We start from the raw sequence: 12622 nt of genomic DNA, 5'->3' as shown, positions 1-12622 counted from the left end.
TTGGATATTTTAAATACAGATTCTTGTAACAAAAAATACTATTTTTATATACTCCAAGGGGTCTATTAAATCCCAATATCAAATTTTGGTTTTATTTCTGAAAAAAAGAAAAAATACTACAAATTTTGGCAAAAATCGCCATTTTAATTTTATATTACATAAAAAAGGGTACAAATCCCCAAAAATTGTGCACCAAATGGGTCTAAAATATATCATTTCGGTTGATAGTAACCCCTTAAAATAATTTAAAGCATAAAAACCATTTAAATCTAAAATTTGTGTTTCGTATAATAAATATGATCAAATATGAAATACATGAAAAATTCGCATACTTTTGTGAGGTAATTTTATGGACTTTTAAAAAGCTAATTTAATTAAGGTAAATGTAAATTGTTCAAATTTTAAAAAGCGTGATATCAAACCTAAGGACTGTCTAGACAATATAACAAACTAATTTATTTTTTTGCACACAAAATATATTATTAAATTTGGTTTCTTTTCATGGTTTACCTAAATTCGAATACTTATGAGAGACGCTATATACTTTATAGAGTCGGAAAATTATATTATAGAAATTACAAACGGAATGACAAACTTATATACATATACCCTTCTCGCGAAGGTGAAGAGTATTAAAATTAAAGGGATTTTTTTGGTGTATAAGAAAAAACGCAAATTTTTATTTATTTCAAATAAATATGGCGACACAAGTTTTTATATAATTGCGCTTTTTTAGTATATAGGGCACCGCTATTTTTTATACACACTAATGAAAAATGCGTTTTTTTTCAATTTTAAATATATAGGGAACCGCTATTCTTTATGTAAAAATTTTTGCTTTTTTAAAAATTTTAAATATATACGGAACCGTATTTTTTATATGGCGACCCGAATTATTTTACTTTTTATATACAATTTGAACGTTTTAAGAAAAAAGTTCATTTTATATACATGATTTTTTCTAATATTTTTTAAGGAAAAAATTTTGCACTATTCTAATTTTTTACTTTGAACACATTTACATAAATATAAATATATATTTTTTGCACTTTTATGTATTTTATTGTATTTCTTTTTTAATATTTGTTGTATGTTTTTTGTTTTTATACTTTTTATGAGCGAGATTTTTAGGGGTTTGTTTTTTGAATTTTAATATTATTTTTTCTTGTATATTAATTTTTGCACATTAATTTTAAGAGACATATGTATTTTTTTTGTTTTTTATGTTTTTTAATGAGTGTATGTATGTATGTATGTATGTATGTATGTATGTATGTATGTATGTATGTATGTATGTATGTATGTATGTATGTATGTATGTATGTATGTATGTATGTATGTATGTATGTATATTCACTGGCAATATGACTAATGAATTACAATGTATTTAAATAACACATTATATGGACCTTACTTCTATGTAATCCAAACTATATGTAGTATTCATTGTTAGGTAATTATAATTGAAAGCCATTACCCAGTTTTTGCTGAGGATATATTATTTAAGAACTATTTTCAAATTAAACATTTATTTGAACAATCCTAATATACCGATGCTTTAATATTTGTCAAATAAATTATAATTTACTTTTTTGTAATTTAAATTTTCAAATGTACTATGTATTGGATAAGAATGGAATGATAATGATAATATATACTTATGCTGCAGTAAATGCAATAAAATACTTAAATACTATGATTAATCATAGTATGACTTGGTCCACTCTAGGAAACTTTTGTTGAGAATTTTTTTCTTAATTCTCTTTTGAAGTTTCCTTAATGTCCACACATAGAAACTTTTGTTTCAGAAACTACGTATTAATTGCATTGATTTGTTGTTGTACGAATGAGAAGAATAACAAAACAAGTTTCCGAGTACGAAAAACTCCGCAAAATCAAAAGTTTCCCAAAAAAAAGTTTCCTAGTGTGGACAGGCAGTGTTTAAGTATTTCATAATAACCTTTAAAGTAATTTTCTGAAGGGGACTTTACCATGGTGATAGGTAGGGTTCTATAGTTGAAATGAAAAGTCGACTTTTTGCATTAGGCTAAAGATGACTTTTTGCATTTAGTTAAAAGTCGACTTTTCAACTTTTTGCATTTTATGCAAAATCGATTTTTCGATTTTTTTCTGTTAGTTAAAAGTCGACTTTTAGACTTTTAGTATTTTGTCTTTTCGACTATTTTCGACTTTTTCCAACTTTTTGTTTCTTAAGGTCAGATATGAGCGTTATTCATTTTCTGAAGAGTAGGGCCAATAAGTTCTCATTAAACATGTTTGTGTCGAATTTCACAGCTATTGATGCATCACTTTGCCAGTTATATGAGCGATAAAGTTATTTTCTAAAGGGAGCCGTATATGAGTGCTAGGCGAAAACGTAGACCAATATTGCCCACTTTTAATAAGGATCGATCCAAGGCGAATATACTATAAGGTGAAGTCATTTCATTTTGCGGCGAATTCATGAAATTTTTATATATGTAGTTTGACAGCGTCGGGTTTGAGAGAGAATTTTTTTTATATGGAGTTTGACAGCTTCGGGCTAAATTTCCCTGGACAAAAAAACAATCAGCTGTTGAAATGACTTCACCTATGGATCGATCCACGAAACTTGTTTATGTTGAATTTTACCGCTTTTTGAGTCAATAATGAGCGTTGAAGTCATTGTATAAAGGGGACCTTATTAAAGGGTTAGGGTCAATTATGGACCCATCTTCATAAAATTTAAGAAAATGATTTAAGTTCCTATAAAACTTTTTTATGTCGAATTTTATTGTTATATATATGCTTCTTAAGGTAGATATGAGCATTAAAGTTATTTCCTGAAGGGGACCTTATAGGTGGGGTAGGGTCAATTATAGACCTATCCTTATAAAATTCTACGAAGAGATTTATGTGCCCATAAAACATGTTTGTGCCGAACTTCACAACATTATGCATCAACTATAAGTATCTATGCAAAATTTCAGCTCTTGTGTTTTCAATAGACAGACGGTCGGACATGGCTAGATCGTCTTAGAATCGAATAAGGACTTTTATGGGTCTTAGACGAATATTTCAATGTGTTACAAACGGAATGACAAAACAATAACCTCCCATTTTTTTGATGGTGGGTATAAAAACAAGCACCACAAAAGGCGTTCCTTGGCTGATTCTTTTGCGTTAAGGACCGATTCTGTTCTAAGCAAACGGACTTGTTATGTTTTATGATCATAAACTTATAGTCACATACTATATGTATGTATGTATGTATGTATGTATGTATGTACGTATGTATGTATGTATGTATGTATGTATGTATGTATGTATGTATGTATGTATGTATGTATGTATGTATGTATGTATGTATGTATGTATGTATGTATGTATGTATATATGTATGTATGTATGTACGTATGTATGTATGTATGTATGTATGTATGTATGTATGTATGTATGTATGTATGTATGTATGTATGTATGTATGTATGTATGTATGTATGTATGTATGTATGTATGTATGTATGTATGTATGTATGTATGTTTGTTTGTATATTGTACATAAATATTATTTCTTCTGCCCACTACATGTGTTTATTAATAGTCAGAATTCTTATTACCCTTCGTGAGAAGGGTATATATAAGTTTTTCATTCCGTTTGTAAGTTCTATAAAATAATTTTCCGTCCCCATAAAGTATATATATTCTGGATCCTTATAGGTAGCGGAGTTGATGAAGCTAAGTATGTCCGTCTGTGTGTTTGTTGAAATCAGTTTTTAGAGGACCCCAGATTTCGGTGAGATCCGAATCTTCAATAATTCTTGTAGACATGCTTTCGAGAAGATCGCTATTTAACATCAGCGAGACAACCTCTGAATATTTCATTAAAAATTTAGATTTATACCGTGCTCAGACAGAAATTGCTAAAAACAAAATATATAATCATACGGTAAATTTTGTTATTGTACTCTTGTTTAAAGTGTGTTGTTATTGGCTAGAAACATGAAATTAATTATGTGGAGCCTGGCTTAAGTAAGAAGTCATTAAAGGGAACTTCTTGTCACTTTTTCGTTTTTTATAAGGTACGTTTTGAATTTTCTATAATATTGAACCTAGAAATATAAAATTAAGTATGCAGAGTCTGAATTAGGTGAGAACCGAAAAAAGTGAACTTTTTGGTACATTTTCGTTTTCCAAAGCGTACTTTTTGAATATTCTACAATATTGAACCTAGGAACATGAAATTAAGTATGTAGATTAGAAATTAGATAAGAACCCATAAAAGGGAAATTTTTATTACTTTTTCGTCCTTCAAAATGTACTTTTTGAGTTTTCTATAATAATGAACTAAGGTGAGAACCGGAAAAAGTGAACTTTTTGGTACATTTTCGTTTTCCAAAGCGTACTTTTTGAATATTCTATAATATTGAACCTAGGAACATGAAATTAAGTATGTAGAGTCGATATTAGGTGAGAACCAGAAAAATTTAACTGAATTTTGAACCTAGAAATATGAAATTAAGTTTGTAAAGTCTGAGTTAGGTGAGAACCCATAAAAGAGAACTTTTTGGTACTTTTTCGTTTTTCAAAAGGTACTTTTTGAATTTTCTATAATATTGAACCTATAAACCTGAAATTAAGTATGGTGAGAATCGGAAAAAGTGAACTTTTTGGTACTTTTTTGTTTTTTAAAAGTTCCTTTTTGAATTTTCTATAATATTGTACCTAGATATTGGGTTTGTAGAGTCTGAATTAGGTGAGAATCCATAAAAGAGATCTTTTGGGTACTTTTTCGTTTTTCAAAAGATACTCTTTTGATTTTTCTATAATTTTGAATCTAAAACATGAATTTAAGCACTTTTTAAGGACTTTTTGGTACTGACTTTTTTTAACGCACCATGGTGAAGGGTATATAAGATTTTACACAGCCGAATATAGAACTTTTACTTGTTGTTTCCTCTTTTTGATTTTTTTTTTGCACATCGTCGTAATTTTTAAAATTATTCAGGAAAAAACACAGTTGAATCAAAAAAAAAAACTATTAGATTTTAAGTAGATTTTAACGAAATGTAGTTACGAAGTAGATTTTGTTTTGTATGGAAAATCTAGTTAAAGTCAACTAGATTTGGCTCGAAATCTCATAAGTACTAGATTTTGTGTTTGTGTAAATGTAGTTTAAGAAAGATTTTGTGATTCAATTTGGAGTAGATTTAAATTAAAGAAAAATTTAATCATTCAAAGTAGAATGTAATTCAAACATGAATGACTTAAAATAAACTGAAAGCCGTTGAACTAAGCTATTGAATTAATCCTTTAATTAAAAAAGGATTGGATTAAACTTTATATTTCTGAATTAAGATTTTGGTGATTTTCGAAGCTCTGTCCCCAATAGGATTGCTTGCTGTTAGACGAAATAATATCCTTTGATATTTAATTTGAGTCGGGTCAATGATTTGTCGATACATTTTTGTGATGTCTGCTTTGTACACAAAACGAAAGAATCACCACTTTAGTATCAGAAGCACTAAGTCATGTTGTAGTATGAGTTCTGGATGCAAAATGTCGTTCAAACTCTTTTTGTTTAAAGACGGATTCGAGACGTTGAAACTACTCTAAGTTTCGTTGTCAATTTTTCAGGTTAAAAATTTGGGTTCGAGTTGATTTCCAGAGGAGAAACTTTCTTATATGTCCTAACTCGAGATACGGAGATATGGAACTCCATAAAATTCACTCAAATTATTCATTATTGTCCTAAGCAGTTTGGTATTGAAAATCATCGATTAAACAGTTTCAGAGTTATGAGTAAAAACTTAAGACAACCTCGAAAAAATGTCGATTTTTCACATATTTATTTGTACTTGATAAATTTATATAAATAAATTTTACCATAAAATTTTTTTCCGATCGGTCCCCAATTGGTCATAGCTTCCATACAAGGTACATCCCAAAAAATCACTTAAACGCACATAACTCATTACCTAATTTAGATAAGTACGGAAACAATACCGTAAATTTTTTCGATCGGTTCACAATTGGTCATAGCTCTCATACATGGCCCCGTCCCGAAAATCACTTGAACGCCCATAAATCTTCACCTAATTAAAATATTTATACAAAATTTGGCATAAATATTACTTTTAACTCCATAAATGATGCCGTTATTTTTTTCCGATCTGTCCACAATCGGCCGTAGCTCCCATACAAGGTACCTCCAGAAAAATCACTTAAGCGCCCATAACTCATTACATAATTTAGTAAATTACACAAAATTTGCTACAAATATAACCTTTAACTAAAGAAATGTTAAATGCATATAACTAATTGCCAAATAATGATGGATATCAAAATTTGCCAAAAAATTTATTTTTGTATACAGAAAATATACTTCATTCATTCATTACCAAATATGGTTTTGCAAAATTATCCGTTTTTATCTTCAGAAATGTTACTGTCAATTTCTTTTTCCTATCGGTCCATCGAAAGCTATTTTCACCGTTTTAACTAGTTGCATTATCTATATATATAAAATTCTAACGTTACTGACTGACTGATTCATCATTGCACAGCCTAAACGGTTAAAGCTAAAGAGCTGAAATTTGGACAGGGGGTTGGTCTCCCACCAAATAGATCCACTAAGACGGGATTTTTGGAAATTCGAATGTTTAGGGGGTAAAAACGGGTAAAATCGGTAACCTCATATCTCCTAAACTAGAAAAGATACAAAAATAGTTTAAAGCTTATCGTCGTTCATTTAAAAAATAAGCGGACAGGTGTCTGGTACTTTTTTCAATTTCGGCCCCTTTAGGGAATAAACGGGTAAAAACTGTATTTTGGTACTTTTTTTTGCACCCCATGTATCTTTTAACCCAGTGAACATTCAAACAATATTTTTGACTCCTTCATAACTTGACGAAAAAATAAAAATATAAATTTAGTACTTTTTGGTTATTCGGATGTTTAACGGGTGAAAATTGTACCTATTTTTGGTACTTTTTCATAAAACATTGATTTTGGGTTATTATCTTATACATATAAATACGTAATAACGGGCTCCCACTACGATGTTGCAACATTTTGGAATAGAATTTTTTTTCGTTAATGGGTAGAAAAAAAGTACCAAAAGGGGTAAAAACTGGAAATTTGATTTTATTCAAACACAATGATCAAATTAAGATAAAATTTTTAGATTTAGAAACACTAAATATGCTAATGAGGTGTTATTTGGAAACCCGGTACCAAGTGATATTTTTTGGTACTTTTTCATTCTCCATCTGGTAGTTTTTGAGTTTTCTTTGATATTGAAATCGAAACATGAAATTAATAATAAAGAGACTTTTCAGTACTTTTTCGTTCTACACAGGTATTTTTTTGAGTTTTCTTTAAAATTAAACCTAGAAGCATGAAATTAAGCATGTAGAGCCCGGAGTAAGTGAGAATCTAAAAAAGGGGACTTTTTGGTACTTTTTCGTACTTCGACTGGTACTTTTTAAATTTTCTATAATATTGAACCTAGAAACATGAAATTAAGCATGTAGAGCACGTAGTAAATGAGAATCTATAAAAGCGGACTTTTTGGTACTTTTTCGTTCTACAAAAGGTACTTTTTGAGTTTTCGATAAAATTTAACCTAGAAAAATGAAATTAAGCATGTAGAGCCCGGAGTAAATGAGAATCTATAAAAGGGGACTTTTTGGTACTTTTTCGTTCTTCAAAAGGTACTTTTTGAATTTCCTATAATATTGAACCTAGAAACATGAAATTAAGTGTGTAGAGGATGGATTAAGTGAGAACCTATAAAAGGGGACTTTTGGTACTTTTTCGTTCTTCAAAAGGTACTTTTTGAATTTCCTATAATATTGAACCTAGAAACATGAAATTAAGTATGTAGAGCCCGGAGTAAATGAGAATCTATAAAAGGGGACTTTTTGGTACTTTTTCGTTCTTCAAAAGGTACTTTTGAATTTTCCTATAATATTGAACCTAGAAACATGAAATTAAGTGTGTAGAGGATGGATTAAGTGAGAACCTATAAAAGGGGACTTTTGGTACTTTTTCGTTCTTCAAAAGGTACTTTTTGGATTTTTGTATAATATTGAACCTAGAAACATGAAATTAAGCATGTAGAGCCCGGAGTAAATGAGAATCTATAAAAGGAGACTTTTTGGTACTGTTTCGTTCTACAAAAGGTACTTTTTGAGTTTTGTATAAAATTTAACCTAGAAACATGAAATTAAGCATGTAGAGCCCGGAGTAAATGAGAATCTATAAAATAATAAATAAAAGGGGACTTTTCGTTCTTCAAAAGGTACTTTTTGGATTTTTGTATAATATTGAACCTAGAAACGTGAAATTAAGCACGTAGAGCCCGGATTAAGTGAGGACCTATAAAAGGGGACTTTTTGGTACATTTCCGTTATTTAAAAGGTGCATTTTGAATTTTCAATAATATTGAACCTAGAAACATGAAATTAAGCGTCTAGAGCCTATTTTTAAGTGAGAACCAATAAAAGGGCACTTTTTGGTACTTTTTCGTTCTTCAAAAGGTACTTTTTGTGTTTTTCTATAATATTGATCCTAGAAACATGAAATTAAGCATGTGGAGTCCGGAGTTAATTAGAATCTATAAAAGCAATCAGGGACTTGAGTGAATGAAAATTTAAACTGGAATATTTTTGAATTTTCTATAATATTGAACTTAGGAACATGAAATTAAATAAAATAGGTCCTTTGGTACTTTTTCGTACTTCACTGGTACTGGTACTTTTAGAGCTTTCTAAAATATTGAATATACAAACATAAAATTAAACACGCAGTATCCCAATTGAACGAAAATTGAAAAAGCATACTCTGGTACTTTTTTGTTCTTTTACTAATATTTTTCGAATTTTCTATAATATTGAACCTAAAAACATTAAATTGGACATGTAGCTTCCTGATTGTATAAAAATCTTTATGCGATTTTTTTGGTTTCTGGTTGAAAATTAAACATGCGTCATCCTGATTTAATGAAAATATATAAAAAGGTACCTTTTTTATTCAAAAAATCCAGTTAGATTTATCAACTGTATAACTACAATTTTGCACTATTATTTTTTTCTTAAACTTAATATTAGCTTACACAATGTTTTTTTTGGAAATAATGATGACCAAATCGAAATTTCGAACTTCAAAAACAAAAAGTCATTAAAAACCCTCTAATCAACATTAGTAATAATTTATGACCATTTTAATTTTTACCCTCATAACTAACAAGAGCTATATAATATCTGTAAGAATCGAAGAAAACCCGAGCAACGCCGGGTACATTTAGCTAGTCATAAATATAATTATAAACAATTACCTCTGTATTCATGAAGATGTTAATCGCTTATTTTAGGTTTACTATCCACATTTTCCTTGCAAAATTCCTAAAATAAACCATCAATAACTTTATTAAGCATTAATGAACATGGGGATTAGTGTACAACAATATGTTTGAATTTACTAAAATTTTTCACTCACATGCAAATTAAAGCATATTTATGGTGCAATATTCAATAAATTTTGCATTTGTAACAGGTATAAGGTATTTGAATTTTGGAGTCTTAACATTAAAAAACATAAGAAAACTTATTTTCACCAATATAAAAGTAGCTGGTGGAGGGTATTTAAGATTCGGCAATATAGCTCTCTAACTTGTTTGAGTTCGGGTTTCAGGCTAAGCTCCATTCTCAAGAACTGGGCCATTGATATATTTCGCGAAGTATAAAGTCTAAGGTGGTAAATTAGATGGAAGTGTCTTCAGGACTTGTATCCAGACTTCTTAAATAAACAAGCTTTGGTTATGTCTCAGAAACTGTTCGACTTATGCCTGTTACATGAACTAAATTTCGTTTGGTGGGTAAATTTAGTCTATTTTTTAACTTTTCTGGCATAAAAGTTGATTGTGAACCAGGGTCGATGGTTGCTCTTGCCTGATATATTTCGCCTCTAGTTTCGATCTATACTATTGAAGGAAATAATAAGATCTCTCATTGGAAAATTGATTAAAATGTTTCCTCTCTTGTAGGGTCAAAGAAGTGATATTTGGACTGGATGGGTCGCGTCAAAATTTTGAACTCAGGTTTTGGCTTCTGATTCCTTATGTAACTAAGTGTTGTGTCATTGCTTACATTATTTGCAACTGTATTTACTTTCTTTAAGAACTGGGACAAGACCACAAATGATGAGACTCCTTACAATGATGACATTTAAAGTTTGAGTAATTTTTCTGTGCCCTATTTGTGTTTAACGATTTGCTATTTTTCGACCCGGTTTCATTTTGATTTATCTTTCCTATGGTAGTCGCACTTTGTATTTAATTGTGTGATGGCCGCTACAGATTCTTCGAATGTTTCTAAATTTTGTGTCACTATTTTCTATTGATTGATTTCCTTGGGTTTGATATTGCTTGAATTTCTGCGTTGATTGACCCTAAGTATGTTTTGTATGCAGAAAGACCTTTTTTGTAACGTTCGCTTAACGATGGATTTTTCTTTCGAATCTTCTTCTGAGTCCCTGCTCTCTTCATACGCTCTTTTGACTTATGAAAATAGAGAATCATTTCGACCAGTCTTTGGGTAAACTCTATTTCAAAATCCAAAAGATCATTTGTACAATTTAAAAATTTATCGCGTGCCATTGTGTTTTTTTTTTTTGGTTTAAAATTCAAACCGATAAAAATAATTATCAAAATTGGGTGATAACAAGTCCCTGCTAGCGCTTTTACAACAACAGTAGTTAAAAATAATAATTAATTTCAACATTAATTACTAATTGTAGGGTATTTTGTTTCCTAAGTAATATATCAAAAGAAGTGTGGGTGATAACCCTTTTTGTTTTCCTACTGTTTATTTACAGCGATAAAAAATCTAAGAGCGAATCCACACACTAAAGTGCTTGTGTTTGTCTCTATTGTATTTAATTTTTTGTACTTACTCGTTGTTGTTGGGTCTTCTTTATTTGAGTAGCTGTTTTCAAATTTTGGTCTCTTGTTAAATTTGAATTTTTGCAAATTTTAATTTTTTTGTAATTAAAAAACACTTCACTACACGACACTTTATTCGGTTTGAAGTGGCCAAATGTTTGTTAGAGGAGTTAAAGAATAGCAAGTCAATAAACAACAATTATATGAGAATAACTTAATACTAAACACATTATAATCTAAATTGACGTTTGGAAAAATGTAAAAAATGTATATCTGGAAATTTAATTAACATTGCTTTTAGTTTAGAAAGGCATTTAAAAAAGAACAATTGAAACTAAATGCAATTTTTTTAAATAAACACTTATTTCACTAAAACTTATGTCAAAAATCAAATTTAATTGCACAAAAACAAAATTTAAAAAAAAAATTACAATAAAACAAGTAAAAATTCTATATTCGGCTGTGCCGAAATAAGTAACTAGGCAATATTATTTGCCTACTTACCGGGTATGTAAAGATTTTGCTGGGATACGACGAAACGAATCAGCATTTTGTTGAAAATATTGAATTGATAACGGCTGATAGTAACAAGTTGGACGTTGAGGAACATCAAAAAGAAAGTTGTTTAAAAGAAATTCCGAAGTGATATTACCATGTTTTAGAGTGATAAGAAATAAAAAATTTAGCATTGTACGGCGTAGATTAAGCTGCAGCAACCTAGCACTGTATGGAGGAAGATGGATAACAGGATTAGGATAATAATTCCGTAAAACGAATAACATAAATTGTTTTTGAACAGACTCAATACGTTCACTATGAACATTATAAAATGCATCCCAGACAATTGATGCATACTCTATTAAAGGTCTCACAAGCATTATATATAAATGTTTCGATATGGATGAATCGGAAAATTCTCTTGACCATCGTTGAGCTTTATTTGTGCACATATTTATATGTTCAACAAAAGATAATTTCGTGTCAAACAGTACACAAATATTAACAAAGTTTGTGTCAATTATGCTGCTCCAGTGTGGTCTCCATCACTGAGTGATACCCAGTGGAGAAATATTCAAAGCTGCCAAAATGCTGCCCTAAGGACTGTAATGGGCTGCATGCAAATAACCGCAGAACACCATCTACATGAGGAAACGAAGGTCCTCCCAGTCAAGGAACATAATGTCATGCTGACTAAACAGTTCTTCCTGGGATGTCACCGGAGGAGTCATCCCAACATTAATATCACACAGTTGGATGCTCTCCCGAGGCATGTCAGGAAGTACCTTCGTATATACGAAGAAAGCATACGAAGTTATGTTCAGGATCCCTTAGATCGGACTTCGTATACAGCAGCTTTGAATGACAATCATAGAGACGCCATCAATACCGCAGTTTCAGGTTACCGCATGAATGTCGTTCTTGGAGGTCGCCCACCGCCCATAGCAGAAATAGAGAAGAACCTGCCGCGGAAAACAAGAGTTGCTCTGGCACAACTGAGATCGGGATGGAGCAACAGGCTCAACGCCTACTGGTCCCGCATAGACCGTGCCGTCCCTAATATATGCCCATCTTGTGGACAGGGTCCCCATGATACTCACCACATATTCAACTGTCCAGCCCACCCTACTTCACTTAGCCCAATGGATTTATGGACTAACCCTATATAAATGTCATACAATTTATATGGCTATTTCATAT

The sequence above is a fragment of the Lucilia cuprina genome, chromosome 5 (assembly GCF_022045245.1).
Source record: "Lucilia cuprina isolate Lc7/37 chromosome 5, ASM2204524v1, whole genome shotgun sequence".
Lineage (NCBI taxonomy): Eukaryota > Metazoa > Arthropoda > Insecta > Diptera > Calliphoridae > Lucilia > Lucilia cuprina.
Note: the sequence above shows the minus strand (reverse complement) of the source record.